The 21,315-nt window shown below is 40.1% G+C and overlaps 1 long non-coding RNA gene and 1 pseudogene across 2 annotated transcripts in view; both read left to right on the top strand.

Moving 5' to 3' along the window:
* LOC145531872 (uncharacterized) overlaps window positions 1-7,047 on the top strand; it is a 39,593-nt gene extending 32,546 nt beyond the window's left edge. Inside the window, exons 4-7 of the long non-coding RNA XR_014072833.1 lie at window positions 3,233-3,522; window positions 4,245-4,297; window positions 4,513-5,095; window positions 5,745-7,047. This is a non-coding gene — a long non-coding RNA (uncharacterized LOC145531872). The remainder of the gene's footprint in view (window positions 1-3,232; window positions 3,523-4,244; window positions 4,298-4,512; window positions 5,096-5,744) is intronic.
* An 11,708-nt stretch (window positions 7,048-18,755) lies between these two features.
* Window positions 18,756-21,312, top strand: LOC145531868 (large ribosomal subunit protein eL21 pseudogene; annotated as a pseudogene). Its single transcript, XR_014072823.1, has one exon. The product of XR_014072823.1 is annotated as a large ribosomal subunit protein eL21 pseudogene (transcript).
* The last annotated feature ends 3 nt before the right edge of the window (window positions 21,313-21,315 follow it).

The raw sequence follows: 21,315 nt of genomic DNA, 5'->3' as shown, positions 1-21,315 counted from the left end.
ACACATATCCTTCCCATAATTCGATCTGTTATAATCAGATGTATATATAGAATATTTATGAACTCTTAATGGGCTTCTGGCTGCCTAAGTTCCCTTGAAGACACAGCTATGTGTCAAGGGTGCATGTCCCTGATTTGGAAAAGTCTGTGGTTAGTTTGTAGGATATCTGTGAGTGCTCATGGGCAGCATTGGGGTGTGTCTGGGATGGGGTTTCCAGATCAGCTTGACACTTTCTCAGCTAGGCCACCTCTCATTGCTCTTGACTTACTTCCTACCTAACAGTGAAAGTATGAAAGTGTTAATTGCTCAGTCAGTCGTTTCTGATTCTTGGTGACTCCATGGACTGTAGTCTGCCAGTCTCCTCTGTCCTGGAATTCTCTGGGGAAGAATAGTGGAGTGGGTAGTCATTCCCTTCTCCAGGGGATCTTTCCAATCCAGGGATCAAACCTGGGTCTCCTGCATTGCAGGCAGATTTTTAACCAACTGAGCAACCAGGGAAGCCCATTCTCAAATGTGACTGTGTGGCCTGGGACAAAACGTACATAAGCAACTTGCTTTTACTATCTGGCTTAAAAGCTTATTAGGGAAAGCTACTTTTTAAAATGTTTTCATTGGCATTTAAGGATCTCTGGACCTCTAAACTCAATCCAGTCCCTAGGAAGCCCCAAATTACCTATAGGTAGGGTGGTCTGAAAAATTTTGGCTTGCACCTCACTGCCCAATGATATCTTTATCATAACTCTTTCCTGCTTTTCCTGGATTTTTTTTTTCTTTAATATGTTAAGGTTAGCAGAGTTGTCTTTCCCTACTTGTATAAGGTCATGTGGACTTCTTTAAATGTTATATTATATGTAACTAAGTATTTATTCTTAGTTACTCATTGGAAATAACCAAGTATTCTTACTCATTGGAAAAGACCCTGATGCTGGGAAAGATTGAGGGCAGGAGGAGAAGGGGACGACAGAGGATGAGATGATTGGATGGGATCATCGACTTAATGGACATGAGTTTGAGCAAATTCTGAGAGATAGTGAAGGATAGGGAAGCCTGGCGTGCTGCAGTCCGTGGGGTCACAAAGAGTAGAACATGACTGAGCAACTGAACAACAACAAAGTATTTTTTCACGTCTGAGAGAACTATTTTCTTTTCTTTTGTTTTGACCCAGTATCTTTTCCCCTTATTTATGTAAAAAAAAAAATATAGCTCAACCATCCATGGATGAGTGTACAGCATTGTGCTATGAACATTTTGTTGTTGGAAAATTGTTAAGGACTTCAAAGAATCTGCGAAACAAATACATGGGATTTTTGTTTAAAGTATCTTTAATAGTAATTTCTCATTTTGTTGCTAATTTCTCATTTAAATTCTTTCCTCTCTGCAGTCACCCTCTGTGTTTTTTCACTCTAACCTTACTGAGGCTTCCAATGTGGGTTATTTTCAAATATCTTTTCATGTTGATTTCTAACGTAATTCCACAGTGATAAGAGAACAGACTCTGTATGACTTCAATACCTTGAGACCATGAAGTTTTTACACCTTGTTTTATGACTCTGGATATGGTCAAGCGTCTCCTAGTTTATAGTCTATGGGAACTTGAATAGACTTTGTATCCTACTGTTGTGTGAAAATTGTGTAAATCTTAATTATGTTGAATTGGTCCACAGTGCTTTTCAGGTCCACTAGATCCTTCTACTTCTCTATATATTCATTAATTTTTGAGAGTTTTATATTGAAACCCCAACCAAAAATCCTTACCTACTTAAAAAATAAATATAGTGGAACTATATGTAACCTTGTTCTATATTTTCCAAGTCTTCTATAAAGATGTTATCATACTTTCATAATTAAAAAAATAAAAATTAAAAAATAAAAATATAAAACAAAATGCACAAAAAAGAAGAATTCATGAAAGGCATAGTCAATTTTGGAGGAGGGTAATTTTCTGGCAATAGACTTTAAAATATCTTCAAGGCTTTTCATATACTATATCTAACCTAATATATACCATTTTAACAAGTCATAATAGTTATTCGTAAAATATTATGGTATTTATTCTCTTGACTCTCTTGTTTTACTCTTTTCTCAGTGTTTTATTATGGAGAGCTCATATTTATATCCTGTTTTATATTCTCCCATATGTACTATAACATATTGGTTGTATCTGGCACTTCTGTTCGATTAGACTTAGCATTTTTCACTTTCCTCATTTTCATTCATTTTCCTCTTTTTGAAGTATTTCTCATTATCTTGTTAGAATTTCACTTTGGTCTTAGAGTCTACTCAGTCTCTTTAATGTCCCACAAGCACATTTCATGGGTTCTAAGTGTTCTAACGTGCAGTTCATTTTTGCACTTTATAAACCTTTATAAATTTAATACATACTCAGAAAAATAGAAAATTCTTCAAGTAAATATATTAACACTTAGCAATGCTTATAGTTCCTTTAATTTAACTTCATTAAAGTAGCATATGTTCTCCATCGCGGAGTAAAAAAGTTAATGTCATAATGCAAGTTAGCACTCTGTTCTAGTCTTTATCACTACTGATTCTCACTCCCCAAAGACAACAACTGACATCTATTTTAACTGTTTCCTCTTTTAGCTTCACATTTCTTTAACATGTCTGTAATACTATTTATTTTTTAAAGTGTAGATGATTTACAGTGTTGTGTTATTTTCAGGTATACGGCAAAGTGAATTAGATATATTTATATATGTATATATGTCTACACACAGACATATATCTTTTGCAGATTCTTTTCCACTATAGGTTATTATAATATATTGAATATATTTCCTTATGCTATACAGTAGGTCCTTGTGGTTTATCTGTTTTATATACAGTAGTGTGTATCTGCTAATTCCAAACTCTTAATTTATCCCTTCCTCCCCACCCCCCTTTCTCCTTTGGTAACCAGAAGTTTGTTTTCTGTGTCTGTGAGTCTATTTATGTTCTGTATATAAGTTCATTTGTCTAATACTATTTCTTAATAGTTCAATTTATTTCTTTTCTCTTTCCTTCCTACTATTGAAGATAAATTGACTTTCTTACAATTGGGCACATATCCCCTTTCCCCATCTTCCTAATCTAGAAATATTTCATTATTATATCAATTTTCAGTGCTTATTTTGACACTGTATTATTCACAGCTGATCTAGTATATATTAAGATTACATCTCCTTTCTTATAGATTTGTCTTCCCTTTACTATGTATTGTTTTTTCTTCTCTTAGTGACTCCAATTTTCCACCCACCTGATCCGCCACAGGTGCCCTGATGCCTCCCATCCAGAGCTTCCCAGGGCCTGCAGCCCAGAAGAGCTTGGCTTGCTCACACTCTGCCACTGCTGGTTAGGTTCTGGCTTCCTCACATTTGCCAACAAGTTGATGCTCATTCACACACAACACATTCTTCCAAACTTTTACTGCTATTGTCTTCCTGCCACTTCTGCTTATCCTTGTGGTTTGACCTTGTAAATTATTCCTTTCACTATCATTGTAGGACTTCCAGGAGGGAAGTGGAGGTAAGTGTCCTTGTTCATTTTTTGATGATTAGTGTGAAGTGTCTCATAAAATTCCTATACACATTTTTACACACTATTTAATGTTCATATAGTGTACTAGAATCCTTAGAGGAAAGTAGCTGTTTTGCCATGCGTACAAGCGTGTGTGTGTGTGTGTGTGTGTGTGTGTGTGTGTGTGTGTGTGTGTGTGTGTGTGTGTGTATTGAGGAGAAGAGAGCATCAAATGGTAGTTGAGCCTTAATTGTATGCTATTACTATATTTATTTAAATTATAAATTTAATCTCCCTTGCTCATTTTTTCCCACATATGTTATAAATAGCTTAATTTTTAAAATCTGTTCTTTCATACACTGGCATTAAATCTGTGTCAAAACAAGTTCCTTTCCAGGAGTGACTAGAACCTGTCTTGCTTAGAACTTAAAAATAATTTTTCAAAATACAGCAGACCTTTTTCTTTTTTTGTTAAACATGCTTGTGTCCCACCTACACACATTAGGAAAAACTAAACTTTAAAAACTATGGAAAAATTTAAAGTATAAAATTTGTCATAGTTCTAGATACGAGGATATAAGACATCTAAAATCATTTCTGTTTTTATTACCTCATTTACTTATATTAAAGTTCTCTCATATAAGTCCATTTATGCCTGTTAGTCTAAACTAATAGAATCAACAAATGTTAAGTACCAATAACATTTAAATACATATATTTTTTTATTCTAGAATTTCTTGGATACAAGTGATGGAAACATCTCAAACTAACTGAAACCCAAACGGTAGTTAATTGGTATAAATACTTGGGAATTCTGAGTTTATTTGGCTCTAGGTATAGCTGGATTAAAGTGGGTATTAAAAGACATTGTCAGGGTTCTAGCATTTCTTTCTCTTCTCTCTCTTTCTCTCTCTCTGTGTATACCTCTATCTATGTATCTATGTATATGTTGTTGTTGTCTGGCTACAAAGTCCTGTCTAATTCTTTGCGACCTACCAGGCTCCTCTCTCCAGGGGATTTTCCAGGCAAGAATACTGGAGTGTGTTGCCATTTCCTCCTCCAGGGGATCTTCCTGACCCAAGAATCGAAACTGTGTCACCTGCAGGCAGATTCTTTACTGCTGAGCCACCAAGGAAGCCATAGGTGTATACAGGTATATCTATTTTACAGTAAGTACTTTTATCATGTTGCCAATATTATTCAAACAAATATCCAAATGAACGTCAATCATTTAAGACAGTTTTTTTAGGAGGCTAAAACACTTAAAGAGTGGGACATTTGTATACTTTTTATTTTGAATTTCCTTCTGAATTAAAGCCACAGAAGGAAATCAGTCTGGTAATTTTATAATCATTGAACTTTCACTGGTTCCCATATGATATTTGTTTTACGGACGCTTGTGTATTGCACCTGCAATCCCTTGGATGTTTAGGCTCTGAGTAAACAACTGTGTGTTCTCACTGGCTTTGCCTGTGTTTGTCTTCCGGAACATCATGCCTTCACACTGGATGGAGGAAAAGAAGAGGCCATGGCAGGAACAGGGATCCAAGGAGACACTGGGCCTGGCTGAGGTCTGGTCCAGGTGGGTGAGCATGGCCTCAGCTCAGAGCAGCCACTTCTGGGGTCCCTGGATGGAGGATGTGGAGGCAATGCTTCCGGAGGCCATGGAGACAAGGGGTCCATGGGGGTAGGGAAGCCACCCTTCCTACCCACATGTCCCACTGCCTGCACAGTGCTGGGTCCTGCTTTGGCTGCACTGGCAGCTGCTCCATCATCATCTCCTGTCCCTGCATCATCTCCTGGCTGTGCTGTGGCTCTCTGCCCTGTCCCTTGATTCTCCCCCAGATCGACCTTCCTCTTCCGAGTATTCTTAGTAGCAGTTAGAGGTGGGGATGTGCTGCTTGCACTTGGCGGGCACCCTATCCCCACATCTGGGGGTAGGGAAGGAGAGCTGTTGTTGGTTAGATCGGCTGAGGGTGAGGCTTCAGGGTGACTGGGCAGCCCTCTGGCTCAGATCTCTTACAACCCGGGAGTGATATCGGAACATTACTTCCTGTTTCTGGCCTATCAGTGAGTCCTGGATCTCCATCTCCAGGTGTAACCGTGGATGCCATGAAGTCACTCTGCCCAGAGTCCTTGTGGCTCCATGTAGAGCTTTAGTTGCTCATATCCATGACTCACAATAATCCACAGATCCTTCACAATCTGCTCTAAACTGCCTCTTTTGACAGGATTGAGAATGAGAAATTTCTCTAGCAGATTTTCACATTCCTTTGACAAGAATGGAATGTGATGTGTTCTGCTCAGAACCTGCATCTACAGCTTCTTGAGTTTCCATCCTTGGAAAGGCCAGAATCCATCGCACTGTGGACAGGATGACTTCCTATGTTTCTTCCCTGGAAGAGTTCTGGGGCAGCATGAGGGGGACCACCCCAGAAGGTGTCCAGCTTGTTGTAAAAAGTGAATTTGTTGCTGAAGCCAAAGTCTGATGTTCGTGTTTGCATCCAAGAGCAGGTTTTCTGCTTGTAAGTCTCTGTGGACAGCACCCTCCTGGTGACCAGTCACACAGAGCACACTACTAGTGGACTCTACCTTCAGCGTCTCTGCTTTCCTACTGCCCTGAGCCATGGGTACTCACTCACCTCTCCTCCACTAGCATCCTCCGAACATGAGTCAAAGTTTCAGCATCTTTAAATGTAGAAGTAGCAGCTGTGAGTTGGGAAAACATGCCATCTACTCTTTTTTAAGTCAACAATCCACTGTGCTCCGTGTGCCTCTTATTTGGCTTGGGATGAGGGAGTAAGGGCATCTGGGTGTTGTCACCAGTAGCTCAGAGGAGGAAACCAAGACACCCCTGCATAATTTTTTAAAAAAAACGTTTTATTGACAGTATAGATACAGAAAAGTGCACAAATCATGTGTGCTGCTTGGTGACTGCTTACAGATTAAACTCACTTAGTCAGCATTCAGATCAAGAAACAGGATGTCATCAGCTCCCCTCCCCTCCCCCCCCACAAACCCCTTTCCAGTCACTTTCTCCACAGTGGTAACCACTACTGTGTCTTCTAACAGCGCAGATTAGGTTTGCTTGTTCTTGAACTTTACATAACTGGAATCACACAGTGTTAGATCCATCGTGTCTGCTTCCTTTGTTCGCTGTTTTTATGAGATTCATTTCTTTCATTTGCTATTCTAAATGCTGTAGAGTAACCCATTGTTTGTCCATTTTGCTGTCACTGGGCACTGGATAATTCTCGGTTTGGGCTGTTAAGAAGAGGGCTGCTCTGAACGTCCCTCTCCAGTGTTCGGTGAACATTTATGGCTTTCTGTTGGATAAACACCTGGAAATGGAATGGATTGCTTAAGAGAGCTATAGTACAGTTTTTGGTTTTAGCAGACACTGCAATTTATACCAGCTTACACACCCGCCAATACTAGCCCTTTAATTTTAATCTTTCTGTGGGTGTGGAGATGTAGCATTGTGATTTTAATTTGCATTTCCCTGATGCCTAATAAAGTAGAACACTTTTTTCATATGCTTACTGGACCTTTTCTTTTCTGTGAAATGCCCAGTCAAGTCTTTTGCCTATTTTTCTTTTGGGTTGCCTGCATTTTTCTTATTGCTTTGTAGGTATTCTTTTTCTCTTTTTAATATTTATTTGGCTGTACCCGGTCTTATTTGCATCACTTGGGATCTTCGATCTTCCCTGCGTTATGCAGGATCTTTAGTTGCTGCATGTGGGATATAGTTTCTTGACCAGGGATTGAACCCAGGCCCCTTACATTGGGAGTGTGGAGTCTTAGACATTGGACTACCAAGGAAGTCCTGGTTTGTAGGTACCCTTATACGATTTGGTGTGAATTATTTGTTGGATTTAGCCCTGGATATACATTTCCTCTCCTCCCCACCCATCCCTGTTTAACTCTCTGATGCCACCTCCCACTACTTTATCAATTGCTCATTCTTTCCCCAAAGCTGGACTTTCTTCTTCTTCTTCTTCTTTTTTTTTTTTTAATTTATTTAGTTGGAGGCTAATTACTTTACAATATTGTAGTGGTTTTTGCCATACATTGACATGAATCAGCCATGGGTTTACATGTGTTCCCCATCCTGAACCCCAGTCCCACCTCCCTCCCCATCCCATCCCTCTGGGTCATCCCAGTGCACCAGCCCTGAGCACTCCTTGAATATGCCCTGCCAGGCACATTCCCACCTCATGCTCTGCTATAGCTCCTGCTTATGCCTGGAATCTTCTTTCCCTGGATCCACAGAACCCTCTCCCTCACCTCCTTCAAGTATTTTCTCCAGCAAATACTCCATTTGCTTCTTAGTGAGGCCTTCCCTGATTTACATCTTTGGTCTTATAAGGTGTGTTACAAGAGCTATCTGCCACCCTCAATCCATTGTTTTCTTTCTTTTTTAAAACTTTGCATTATGTAAAAATTTAAACATACACAGAACTAAAAAGATTACTATAAAGACCTTTCCTCACATATATAATATCCAACAGCTATAATTATCAACAGTTTTGCAGTCTTATTTTATCCATAAATACTTCAGTCTACATTTTTAATAGGGGCATTTTTAATATATAATACTGATCCATATTCAAATTTCCCATTTGTCTCAAAAATGTTTTGAGATATTTGATATGTTTGAATAAAGCTCTAAACAAGATGCACTTGTTTTTATTTTTTCCATAACAATTTGCATTCAAAATGTATATATTTTGCTTACTTATTGGTTATTTTTCTGTCCCTCTCCCATTAGAATATCTATTCCACGTGAGTAGTGATTTTTGTCTGTTTTGTTCTTTGTTGTACCTCTAGCATCTTGAACAGTTACTAGCACTAAGTAGACATAAAATAAATGTTTGGAGAAGGAATGAGTGAATATGTTGGCAAGATGGATGTAATAGCACAGGGGTATGCTGTGTCAACTTGGTGCTGCTACTGCTGCTGCTGCTGCTAAGTCGCTTCAGTCATGTCTGACTCTGTGCGACCCCATAGACGGCAGCCCACCAGGCTCCCCCGTCCCTGGGATTCTCCAGGCAAGAACACTGGAGTGGGTTGCCATTGCCTTCTCCAATGCATGAAAGTGAAAAGTGAAAGTGAAGTTGCTCAGTCGTGTCCGACTCTTAGCGACCCCGTGGACTGCAGCCTACCAGGCTCCTTCGTCCATGGGATTTTCCAGGCAAGAGTACTGGAGTGGGTTGCCATTGCCTTCTTCTGTCAACTTGGTGAGATCTGTTATTTTCCCTCTAAAACTTTGGGCAACTTCTCTGAGCCTCAGATTTTCTCCTCTGTGAAAAGGGACTGATAACACCAACTTTTCAGGGTTATCTTGAGAATTAGACAAAACTGAGTGTGCAGCGCCTCACAGCTAATACACTCTCAATGTGGCTACTAGTTTTATTTTTCACTGTAACTGCCTTTGTTAGCCATATCTGTAAGGCACAAGCAGATGAAATGACTGCAGTGGTGAACTTAGCCTTGCCCAAAGAGAGGTCTGAACTTTGTCCCTGGCTCCTAGGAGGTAACAGCTAAACCCTTGGAATTTTCTGAGTAATAGGAATGTCTTTTTTATTTAGTGTCACACTGGATAGTATGCTAATGAAGTGTCTCCTGGTGGGCCCTTTGGGCCCCTTGATATCTGCCCTGCTGGGGTGAGGGAGAGAGCTGAATGCTGGGTTCAACCACATGGCCAATCAGTTAATTATGCCTCATATGAAGTATCTATAAAAACTCTAATCAGTGAAGACTGGGTGAGCTTCCCTGTTGGCCATGCTCCATTCATACTGTCACACATCAGTGATGGGAGGATAATATGTCTTGAGGGAAAGAAGCTTTATGTTTGGAAAATTCCCAGACTCTTTCCTATGTGTCTCTTCATTTGGCTAATTTTAATATTCATTGTTTCCCTGTAATAAACTATAACCGTGAGTCTAAGCTTTCAGTTACCTTTGTGAGTCCTTTGAATATATGATCAAGTCTGAGGGTAACTTTGGAAACCCCCTGAATTTCAGTTTGTGCCATAAGTGAGGACAGCCATGGGAGCTGCGCTCTTTAACTTTACATTTGGACTCTAATCTGGTATGTAGTGTCAGAAATTTAGGGAGACTTGGCACTCTGAAGCACTCTACCCTTAAACCTCATCTTTGGGCCAACTGCAAGTAGTTGATGTTAGGAGAAGTGGGATTCAGGATAATGACCCTGACTCACTGAAATAGGCAGTTTGGGAAGAGAAAGGATGAGAGATCAGGGCTTGACAAGCCTTTGATTCCTGAATGGCCATGGGGCCACCCATAGGGTGGAATGGGTGATGGATGGTACAACTTTGCTGTAATCAGTTACTGGAGATACTAAAAGCTACCAATAGAACGTTGAAATGATGAATCCATCTCCTAGGGAGTTAGCTCATTGGATGCACAAAGAAATGTAAAGTAGTAAAGAAATGTAAAGTAGTAAGTTCTTTGGTTATTGTTATTTGCTGTTGTTGTTTAGTCACTAGGTCGTGTCCAACTCTTTTGCAACCCCCATGCCAGGCCTGCCAGGCTAGACTGCCAGGCTCCTCTGTCCGTGGGATTTCCTAGGCAAGAATACTGGAGTGGGTTGCATTTCCTTCTCCAGGGATCTTCCTGACCCAAGGATTGAACTCCCATTGGCAGGTGGATTGTTTACCCCTGAGCCACCTGGGAAGCCCCTGTTATTTATAAAGAGCTAACATAAAAGTGAGGAGAGGGATGGTGAATCCCCATGACCAAGCTTGGATTTGTCTGGTCTACTTTGGCTTCTGCCTCCAGCCTTCGGACCACTACCACTATGTAAAGTTAAACTGAAAGAAGAAATAGTGTTGTGTTACATCCTGACACTAGAACAAAATTGGATTCTGGCCATTCTGTGTTACAGCCTCTAGCCTCAGGGCCCTGAGAAAAGGGTAAAAGAAAACTAGAAGAAAGTCTGGGTAGATCTTGACACAAAACTTGAATCCCAACCTATCCATGGGACAGCCTGTGGCCTCAGGGCTGCTGCCACCAGGTCAGGTTAAAATGAAAGTAAGAGAAGGTGGGGGTAATTTCTCATGCTGGGCAAACTTGAATTCCAGCAGGCTGAGCTACAGTCTTGGTCTCAGTCACTTCCAAAGAGAACAGTTACACTGAAACACCAGCACATCATTGTATACGTGTACAAAGGGAACAGCTTTCATTTCACCTCTCTGAATTGCTGGAAAATGCAGAGCTTAGTCTAAAGTCAGGTTGGAGGTGACATTAACAAGTACTTTTGCATGGTGTATTAGAATACTAAACTTGGTGTCCAGAGATCTGCTTTTAAATCCCTTCTTTACCATTTATCATCTTTGTGACTTTGGAATTCATATTGGCCTACTTGGACTCCAAGCAGAATACTGACGCCTGACTGGCTTAAACACAAGAAATTTATTTTTTCATAGTTCTGGAGGCTAGACTAGGGTACTATTGAGATTGGTGCATGAGACCTTTCTGCCAGGCTTGCAGACGGTGTCCTCACATGGCTCTCTTCTGTGTGTGCACACAGAGAAAGATGTTGCTGATGTCTCTTCCTCTTCTTATAAAGACACCGGTCCTAGAGGGTTAGGGCCTCACCCTTATGATCTTATCCAACCCTAATTATTTCCTTAAAGGCCTTATCTCCAAATACAGTCACATTGGGGGTTTAGGACTTCAGCATATGAATTGGAGGGGAAGCAGAAACAACTCAGTCCATTATGGAAATGTTTAATTTTAGTGTATATCTCATATTGTGTTGCTGGGTAGGTCTGAAGATTAAATAAGAAGATATATGTAGTAGACAGTATTTGAGTTTTTTAAAAAATACCTATTTGCCTGCACTGGGTCTTATTTGTGGCCCATGGGATTTTTAGTTGTGGCACACAATATATATGTTTTTTTTGTTCAGTTGCAGCATGTAGGATCTATTTTCCTGACTAGGGATCAAACCCAGGCCCCCTGCATTGGGAGTGTGGAGTCTTAGCTACTGGACCACCAGGGAAGTCCCTAGTTATTATTTGATTTTTAAAAGTGTATCATTTTTTAGCCCTCTGCTATGCATTGCCAACTGAGAGGAGGGGAGATGATGAATTTAAAATTTATATAAGTAAATTGAGCATATTACATGTAATTTGATTATATGTTGATTTTCAGCTTATAAATTGATTTTCAGCATTTGTGAAAAACATGTAGGGGATTTTGGAAAAAAACCATTCATTTCCTGGATTTACAATGCTTTCTTTTCACTACGAACACAAATGTTAAATAAGCCATTTTTAGTCATGACTAGTGGGTTTGAACATCACCAGAAAGTGACTGATGTTAGAGAACTTTGAAATCTATGAGGTGAAACACAATGGTAAGCATTTGTATTATTTTTATATCCTGCATTTCTCGTCAAAAGGCTTTAAGGTAGTTAAAAAAAACACCAAAACTTTGAAATGCATTTGATTGTTTCAGTTAGATTTAAAAAAAAAATTAATTGGTGTATAATTGCTTTACAATGTTGTGTTAGTTTCTGCTGTACAACAATGTGAGTCAGCTACATGTATACATATATCCCCTCCTGAGCCTCCCTCCTGCCCCTGCATCCCACTTCTCTATGTCATCACAGAGCACTGAGCTGAGCAACCTGTGCTATAAGCAGGTATCTCTTCTACCCATGGTAGTGTATATATGTCAATGCTGCTCTCTCCTTCCCTCCCTCTCCTTCCCTTGCTGGGTCCATAAGTCCATTCTCTACATCTGTGTCTCTACTCTTGTACTGCAAATAGTTTCATCAGAACCATTTTTCTAGATTCCAGTCTCAGTTTTCTGTGGCTTATTGACCAGTCATGGAATACTGGGACTAGCAATTTGAGGGATTTGTCATTTGTGTGACTATGAAAATAAGCCATAGCCAATTAAAAGAACTTTAGGTCTGACACTTTTTCTGTGTGCAAATCTGACACATGTAACCTAGACTGTGTACATAAACAACTTCTCACTCTGTGCTTTCCAAATAACACTTGCCACACAATCCAAATAACTTTCACCATGTGAAAAACATGGTGCATGTTTTTCAAAAACATGTACAAAAATCCTAATTCAATTTTTCAGCAAACATTAGGTATGTACTTGCCATGAGCCAGGGGTCAATGCCTTCTAGCCCAAATCGCCAGGAACATATCACATTGTACCAGTTGGGCTTACTACTCACTGCAGCAAGGAGGAAAGCCCATCATAAGGGCCTGAGGGACTTCTCAGTAACACGGTGTTGGAAGGTGACTATTACAGGATTCATTTGTTTTAGGTGATTTTGTGGAGGGGTTAAGGAAGCAGGAGTTTGAACTGGATGTCAGGAAGTTAGTTCCTTCTATGAAAAAAAAAAGTGGAAAGAAGCCATGTAAGGTCAGGCCACTCAAGGCAGCTACATCTCCCGCCCAACCAGGGCCTGTTTCACCTACGCCCTACACGCCTGACTGACCTTCCTGTGTATTTGCCCCAGGCCCCTGCTGGTGATTTTTCTCATCAAAAGGGCGATGAGGGGCGTGCGCCGCTGCTGGTTTCCCTGGTAACTAATGAGCCCACCTGACATCAATCCCCCTGTAACTGGTAACTCTCCCCTCCCCCTCCCCCCCCCCCCCCCCCCCCCCCGGCGAAGACTGCCGCCATGTTCTGCCGCTTTCCTCCGCACGCTGTGAGGTGTGGCTCCAGGACCTCGCTTCAGATGTGTAGGTTTCCCCATCTGTTAACCTCTTTGATGACTTAAGTCTCTTTCTTGGGTCTTGAAGGTGGGCAAGCACAGACCTGGTGGGCTGCAGGGCACAGCTCAACAAGCCATCAGGGGTGGCAGGGGTGGAGGGCTGACTGTGGGAGAAGGTACACAAAGTTAATAAAGCAGAGCGTTTATCTTGTTCATTTGGCGGGTAGGAGGGGCAAACAGTAAGTCATTTATCTGAGGTGGATGGCTTGTGGAGTTAGTGGTGGTAAGAGAGGGCAAAGCAATAGGTTGGGGCCAGATTATAGAAGACCTTGAGTGGAGGAAACCGGCAGTCATTGAATAAGTTTGAGGGGGTGCCGTGAGTCACAACTCACAGCTCATGCTGATGTTCCTAACAGGGTAGGGGTTTTCATACTCTTCTGACCATGTTACAATAAGAGATACATTTTACACCAAAACTAGTACACATACACACAGATACACACAAACACACATGCCTGAATTTTAACAGAACACGACTCAGCCTTACTACTAGAGCTGCCCTCTATTTCCCATTCCATTTGACTACACTTCACCTCTCTCTAGGCTACTTCACTCTGTTCTATTTCATACAGGCTTTTACGCACCCAACTGATTTTTCTTCCAACTCAGAAATGGCCTGAGGTCTGAAAAATATTGTTTTTAGAAGATGAATCAGTGTGGTGAGGGGAAATAGGAGTAAGAGGGCTGTTATAGCACAGCAATAGTTCATTTACCCAAAAATTCATTAATTCATTTGATCAAAAACATTTATTAAGTATCTCCTACACACCAAGCATGAAGATACAAAGATACCCAGACCCAGCAGTGCCCTTGGAGAGCTCATGGTCAGCAGGGAAGACAAGGAGTCAATTCACTGTTGCAAGTCTTTAATAGACAGTTGTGAAAATATTGCAGGATTATATAAACTGCCTAAGAAAAATAGGGAAGATTTTACAGAGAAAAGGGCATTTGAGGTGGTTCTTGAAAGCTAAGTTTGCCAAGGCAAGGGGACTGGTGGAGTGTAACCTAAGAGAAAGCGTCGTGTGACAATGACAAGCAGATCTGAAAGCACAGAGTGTGATCTGGGTAGGGTTGCCAGATTGAGTACTAAAAATAGAGTGCCGCCAGTCAAGTTTGAATTTCAGATAAACAATTACTAACTTTCAGTATAAGTATATCCCATCAGTCTGGGAGGGGCGTGACATTCTGTGTGACTGGAATATGGGTGAACCTGGGGGTGTACTGGGATCATGCTGTGAAATGTGATGAGAGAATAAAGAAACTCCCCTGTAGACGCAAGCTTATACTGAAGGGTAATTTGAGAAATAATTGTGGAATGCTTGGAAAGAAATTTTAAAAAAAACACTGAAAAATATGCAACCCTTGAGTCTTTAGCTTATTAAAAATAAAGGTAAAATCACAGTATGTAGGGGGGATGATTATTAATTATCTGAGTGAGGGATGTCCACTGTTGGAGCAATTAAACATTTCCTGGTGTGACCAAGTAACCAAGGATGGTATCCAAGCTCTAGTGAGAGGCTGTGGAGGTCTTAAAGCCTTATTCTTAAAAGGCTGCACACAGGTAATAATAACTTCCTGTCTTACTTTAGATTGATAGAGGCACCATGAGCTTGGTGGGCAGCCCAAGATGTTGGCTAGAGAGATACGTAGTTGTGTGTTATTGAACAAAAACCCATGCTTACCAAAAATTAAAGTGTTTTCCCTAGAGTGAAAAAGTAGAAGAGGGAATTCCTTGGAAGCCACGCTTCCACTGCAGGGGGCATGGGTTCAATCACTAGTTGAGGAACTAAGATCATACATGCCATGCAGCATGGCCTTCCCACACCCCCACCCTGGCCCCCCATAAAGGAGAAGAATTAACACCTGACCAAAGATAAGTTTCTGAGGAGAGGCAAAGATGGGGAGAGAAAATCATATAGAACTAGTGCTATGGGCAAGAAGAGTTTCATGTAATTTAATCTGAAAAGAAAACATGCCAGGTTGTCACTCCCTGAGACCTTGAGCTGAATGTGCAAAGTTTATAGCAACCTACATTTTATAGTGTTGATGCTTATTTCCTGCCAGTCACATCAAAAATCCAACATATTTTGTCATTAAAATTTTTAATATCTCAGTATTTTACAGTGTGGGGAAAAAAGGAATTGACATGGTAACAACATCTGGAAGGAAATGATCAAGAGTGGGTTTAGAAGTGACTGACAAAGTAGGGCTATGCTCTTATTCCCCTTTTTTTAATTAATGGTTGCTAAAACCAGGCCTTGGATTCTGTTTTTTTTTTTAATTCCCTCATTCTTTCACCATAATGGGAGGATTTCCCATTGTTTGAAACAGAGCTTCGAAAGTATTACTGCCTTAAAACAACAGCTTGAAGTTCTGGTTATTTATGGAACCCTGAAGAATATTGATTGGGATGCATTGTTATAGTCAAGTTACTTGCCATCTGGTCTCAGCACTGTACGCATAGCAGTGATCTTCCAGCAGCAGATAAACTGCAGATTCCTTTCTTAGCTCCTGCTCCCAAAAGTTTGTTAAGGAACTTTACATGGAGTGTAGAAATGAGAAGGTTACTTTAGTTTCAAAATCCCTCAGCAGAATGCTGTGAAGCATATTTAATTTATCAGAAGAAATATCCATGAACACTAGGCAGTGTTTATCTTTCCCTTGATTTGGTGATATAAATTTAATGTGGCCCAAACTGATGACCAGAGAAGGCAATGGCACCCCACTCCAGTACTCTTGCCTGGAAAATCCCATGGACAGAGGAGCCTGGTAGGCTGCAGTCCATGGGGTTGCTAAGAGTTGGCCACGACTGAGTGACTTCACTTTCACTTTTCACCTTCATGCATTGGAGAAGGAAATGGCAACCCACTCCAGTGTTCTTGCCTGGAGAATCCCAGGGACGGCAGAGCCTGGTGGGCTGCCATCTATGGGGTCGCACAGAGTCTGACACGACTGAAGTGACTTAGCAGCATTATTAACTGTGTTTGAGTGACTGTTTCTCACCTTCTCTCCTGATGCCTTTGTCCCCATGTTTAGTTGAAAACAGGGGAATGAACACATTTTGCCATGGGTACCAATTTCTTATTAGTCTAGCCTGAAGCCATATTTAGGTTGGTAACAGTCATGGAATGAATAACATGTGTGTGATCAGCCAAGTGAATCTTTTTTCTGTTTAAGCAGTTTCCCAGACGTAATAGACACAGGTTGTCTACCTTTCATCCTCTCCTTTCTGCCTGCCCTCCCACCCCCATCTCATCTACTCTTCAAAATACTGTAAGGGTGGCCCCTGGCAGGCATGTGATGGGGTAAGTAACCCAAGCTGGACCAGGCAGTCTTCGGTCTCTCTTGTGGTAGTTGTAATTGTGACTTTAAACTCAAGAGCTCAGGGCAGCCATGTTTTTCTGCCATATGGACTGGAAAATCAGAGGAAGCCAGGCAATATTGGGTGCAGGGTGTGGAGACCTGTGCAGCCTTTCAGTGAAGGAAGGATAGAGAGAGTGTGAGCATTTGGATTAAAGCAAAAACATACTAGAATGAGAAAGTGAAGAATGAAGAGACACAAAAGAGAGGAGAGAGAGGGAGACAGGCAGACAGACCGACAGATAGATAGGGTTGGTTATATTCCATCTTTGAGTTTTGTGCCATTTTACCTTCTGATTCCTTTATGTTTAAGATCACTATGATGGATTCTGTGACCTGAAGTGAGTACTAATTTAAAAAACCAGATCACTGGAAACAGTGGCTCTTGTCAGTCTCTTCTCTCTGGAGAGTGAAGACCAGAGAAAGGGGATCCAAGCCTCAACTCTGTCATGGATGAGGGGAAAGGAATGTGATGTCTTTTTTCAGGACTAAAGGAGGAGAGCTTTATGTCTTCCTTCAGGAGACATGCTTTCTCTCCATTTCCAGGCTCTGTGAAATATGTTGCAAGGTGTATCTGTCTGCAACAAGACAGTCTGAGCATTGCTTGCCATTTAGCACTCATGAAAGGAAAGCACGAAGACCTAGGAGAGTCAAGATTATGTGATTTTTTTCAAACTGGAGATTTGTGACAATCTTGAATCAAGCAAGTTCATCGATACTATTTTTCAAACAGCATTTGCTCACCTTGTGTCTCTGTGTCTCATTTTGAGATTAAGCCCTGAGCCTTTGGAGTGGGAGCACTGATTCCAAGACCCTGGACTACCAGAGAACTAACCCTAGGGAGTATCAAATATTGAGAACTCACATAAAGGAAACCACTTGAATACAAGACCCGGCATCACCCAACCACCAGTAGCACCCTGTGCAGGAAACCTCGTCTAAACAACAAACAAAACAAAAATACAAACCCAATCATCAGCAGACAGGATTACCACCTCACTCAGCCTTGCCCATCAGAGGAAAAACAAACAAACAAACAAACAAAAACAGCACAAATCTCACCCTATATGAAGCTTACACAAACCACTGGACCAACCTTAGGAGGGCAGAAACCAAAAGGAAGAAAGAATTCAACCTTCAAGCCTGGGAAAAAGAGACCTCAAACACAATAAGTTAAAAAAAACCAGGAAGGGGAACACATGTAAACCCATGGCTGATTCACGTCAATGTATGGCAAAAACTACTAAAATATTGTAAAGTAATTAGCCCCCAACTAAAATAAATAAATTTATTAAAAAAAAATAATGAAAAGGCAGAGAAATACTACACAAATGAAGGAAAAAATTACAAACACAGAAGTCCAAATAAATGAAGAGGAAATAGGCAAACTACCTGAAAAAGAATTCAGAATAATGATAGTAAAGATGATCAAAAACCTTGAAAACAAAATAGAGAAAATGCAAGAATCAATTAACAAAGACCTAGAAGAATTAGAGAATAGACATACAGAGACAGATAACACAATTACTGAAATTAAAAATACTCTAGAAGAAATCAATAGCAGAATATCTGAAGCCAAAGAGTGAATCAGTGAGCTGGAAGATAAAATGATGGAAATAACTTCTGAAGAGCAGAATAAAGTAAAAAGATTGGAAAGAACTGAGGATAGTCTCAGAGACCTCTGCTGCTGCTGCTAAGTCGCTTCAGTCGTGTCCGACTCTGTGTGACCCCATAGATGGCAGCCCACCAGGCTCCTCCATCCCTGGGATTCTCCAGGCAAGAATACTGGAGTGGGTTGCCATTTCCTTCTCCAAGAGACCTCTGGGACAATATTAAATGCACCAACTTTCAAATTATATGGGTCCCAGAAGAATAAGAGAGAAAGGAAGGGTATGAGAAAATTTTTGAAGAGATTATAGTTGAAAATTTCCCCAACATGGAAAAGGAAATAGTCAAGTGCAAGAGGTCAAAGAGTTCCATACAGGATAACCCAAGGAGAAACACACCAAGACACATATTAATCAAACTAACAAAGACTAAACACAAAGAAGGACTATTAAAAGCAGCAAGGGAGCCTGTTGGCTGGAACCACCATCTTCCAGTAATTTGCCAAAATGACCAACACAAAGGAAAAGGGGAGAGGCACCCTCTACATGTTCTCTAGGCCTTTTAGAAAACATGGAGTTGTTCTTTTGGCCATATACATGCAAATCTACAAGAAGGGTGATATTGTAGATATCAAGGGAATGGGTACTGTTAAAAAAGGAATGCCCCACAAATGTTGCCATGGCAAAACTGGGAGAGTCTCCAGTGATACCCAGCATGCTGTTGGCATCATTGTAAACAAACAAGGAAAAGATTCTTGCCAAGAGAATTAATGTGCCTATTGAACATATTAAGCACTCTAAGAGCCTAGATAGCTTCCTGAAACATGTGAAGGAAAATGATCAGAAAAAGAAGGAAGCCAAAGAGAGAGGGATTTGGGTTCAGCTGAAGCACCAGCCTGCTCCACCCAGAGAAGCACACTTCATGAGGACCAATGGAAAGGAACCTGAACTGTTGGAGCCCATTCCCTATGAATTTATGGCCTGTTGGGTGTAAAAATAAAGACCTGGACTGTACAAATGTTTCTCTTAATTGAGGAGAGGTGTTGTGTCCAAATTCAGTAAGTGATGTGTTTTCAAATCTAGTGTTTCTTCTTCCTGAAAGATGTAAGATAGTTTGTTGTTCAGTATGTTCCATTGGTTAATAAAGTGCCAGATATTGCCAAAATAAATTGCCAAAAAAAGCAGCAAGGGAAAAGCAACAAGTAACATACAGGGAAACCCCATACGTTTAACAGCTGATGTTTTAGCAGAAATTCTGCAGGCCAGAAGAGAATGGCAAGATATATTTAAGGTATTGAAAGGGAAAAATCTACAACCAAGATTACTGTACCCAGCAAGGATCTCATTCAAAATTGATGGAGAGATAAAAAGCTTTTCAGACAAGCAAAAGTTAAGAGAATTCAGTGCCACCAAATCAGCTTTACAACAAATGTTAAAGGGACTTATATAGTCAAAAAATACAAGAGAAGAAAAAAGATCTACAAAATCAACCCCAAACAATTAAGAAAATGGCAATAGGAACATATATCAATAAATACTTTAAATGTAAGTGGATTAAATGCTCCAACCAAAAGACACAGACTGGCTGAATGGATATAAAAACAAGACCCATATATACACTGTCTACAAGAAACCCACTTCAGACCTAAAGACCCATACAAACTGAAAGTGAGGGGATGGAAAAATGTATTTCATGCAAATGGGAAGCAAAAGAAAGCTGGAGTAGCAATCCTCATATCAGACAAAACAGACCTTAAAATAAAGATTACAAGAGATAAGGAAGAATACTACATAATGATCAAGGATCAATCCAAGAGGAAGACATAACAATTGTAAATATCTATGCATCCAACATAGGAGCGCCTCAATACATGACAAACACTAACAGACATAAAAGGAGAAATTGACAGTAACACAATAATAGTAGGAGACTTTAACACCCAACTCACACCAGTGGGCAGATCATCAAAACAGAAAATTAATAAGAAAACACAAGTCTTAAATGATACATTAGATGAGATGAAGCTCATTGATATCTTCAGGATATTCCATCCAAATGCAGAAGAATACACCTTCTCAAGTGCACATGGAACATTCTCCAGGACAGACCACATCTTGGGTCACAAATCAAACCTCAGTAAATTTAAGAAAATTGAAATTGTATCAAGCATCTTCTCTGACCACAATGCTATGAGACTAGATATCAATTACAAGAAAAAAACTGTAAGAAACACAAACACATGGAGACTAAACAATACATTTCTAAACAACGAACAGCTTACTGAAGAAATCAAAAGTGAAGTCAAAAAATTTCTAGAAACAAATGACAATGAAAACATGACAACTCAAAACCTATGGGATGCAGCAAAAGCAGTTCTAACAGGGAAGTTTATAGCAACACAATCCTACCTGAAGAAACAAGAAAAACATCGAATAGACCACCTAACTTTACACCTAAAACAACTGTAAAAAGAACAAAAAACCCCAAATATTAGGAGAAGGAAAGAAATCATAAAGATCTGAGCAGAAATAAATGAAAAAGAAACAAAACAATAGTAAAGATTAATAAAACTAAAGGCTGATTCTTTGAGAAGATAACAAAATTGACAAACCTTAAGCCAGACTCATCAAGAAAAAAAGAAATCAACAAAATTAGAAATGAAAATGGAGAGGTTACAACAGACAATGCATAAATACAAAGGATTATAAGAGACTATTATGAATAACTATATGGCAATAAAATGGATAACCTGAAAGAAATGAACAGATTCTTAGAAAATTTCAATCTTTCAAGACTGAACCAGGAAGAAATAGAAATTATAAACAACCCAATTACAAGCACTGAAATTGAACCTGTGGTCAAAAATCTCCCAAAAAACAAAACCAAAGGACCAGATGGCTTTACAGGAGAATTTTATCAAACATTTAGAGAGGAGCAAATGCCTATCCTTCTAAAACTCTTTCAAAAAATTGCAGAGGAAGGAACACTTCCAAACTCATTCTACGAGGCCACCATCACCCTGATACCAAAACCAGACATAAACAACACAAATAAAGAAAACTA

Source organism: Giraffa tippelskirchi, chromosome 2 (genome assembly GCF_054371585.1).
Source record: "Giraffa tippelskirchi isolate mGirTip1 chromosome 2, T2T-mGirTip1v1.2.pri, whole genome shotgun sequence".
Classification (NCBI taxonomy): domain Eukaryota; kingdom Metazoa; phylum Chordata; class Mammalia; order Artiodactyla; family Giraffidae; genus Giraffa; species Giraffa tippelskirchi.
Note: the sequence above shows the minus strand (reverse complement) of the source record. Positions and strands in the feature narration are given on the sequence as shown.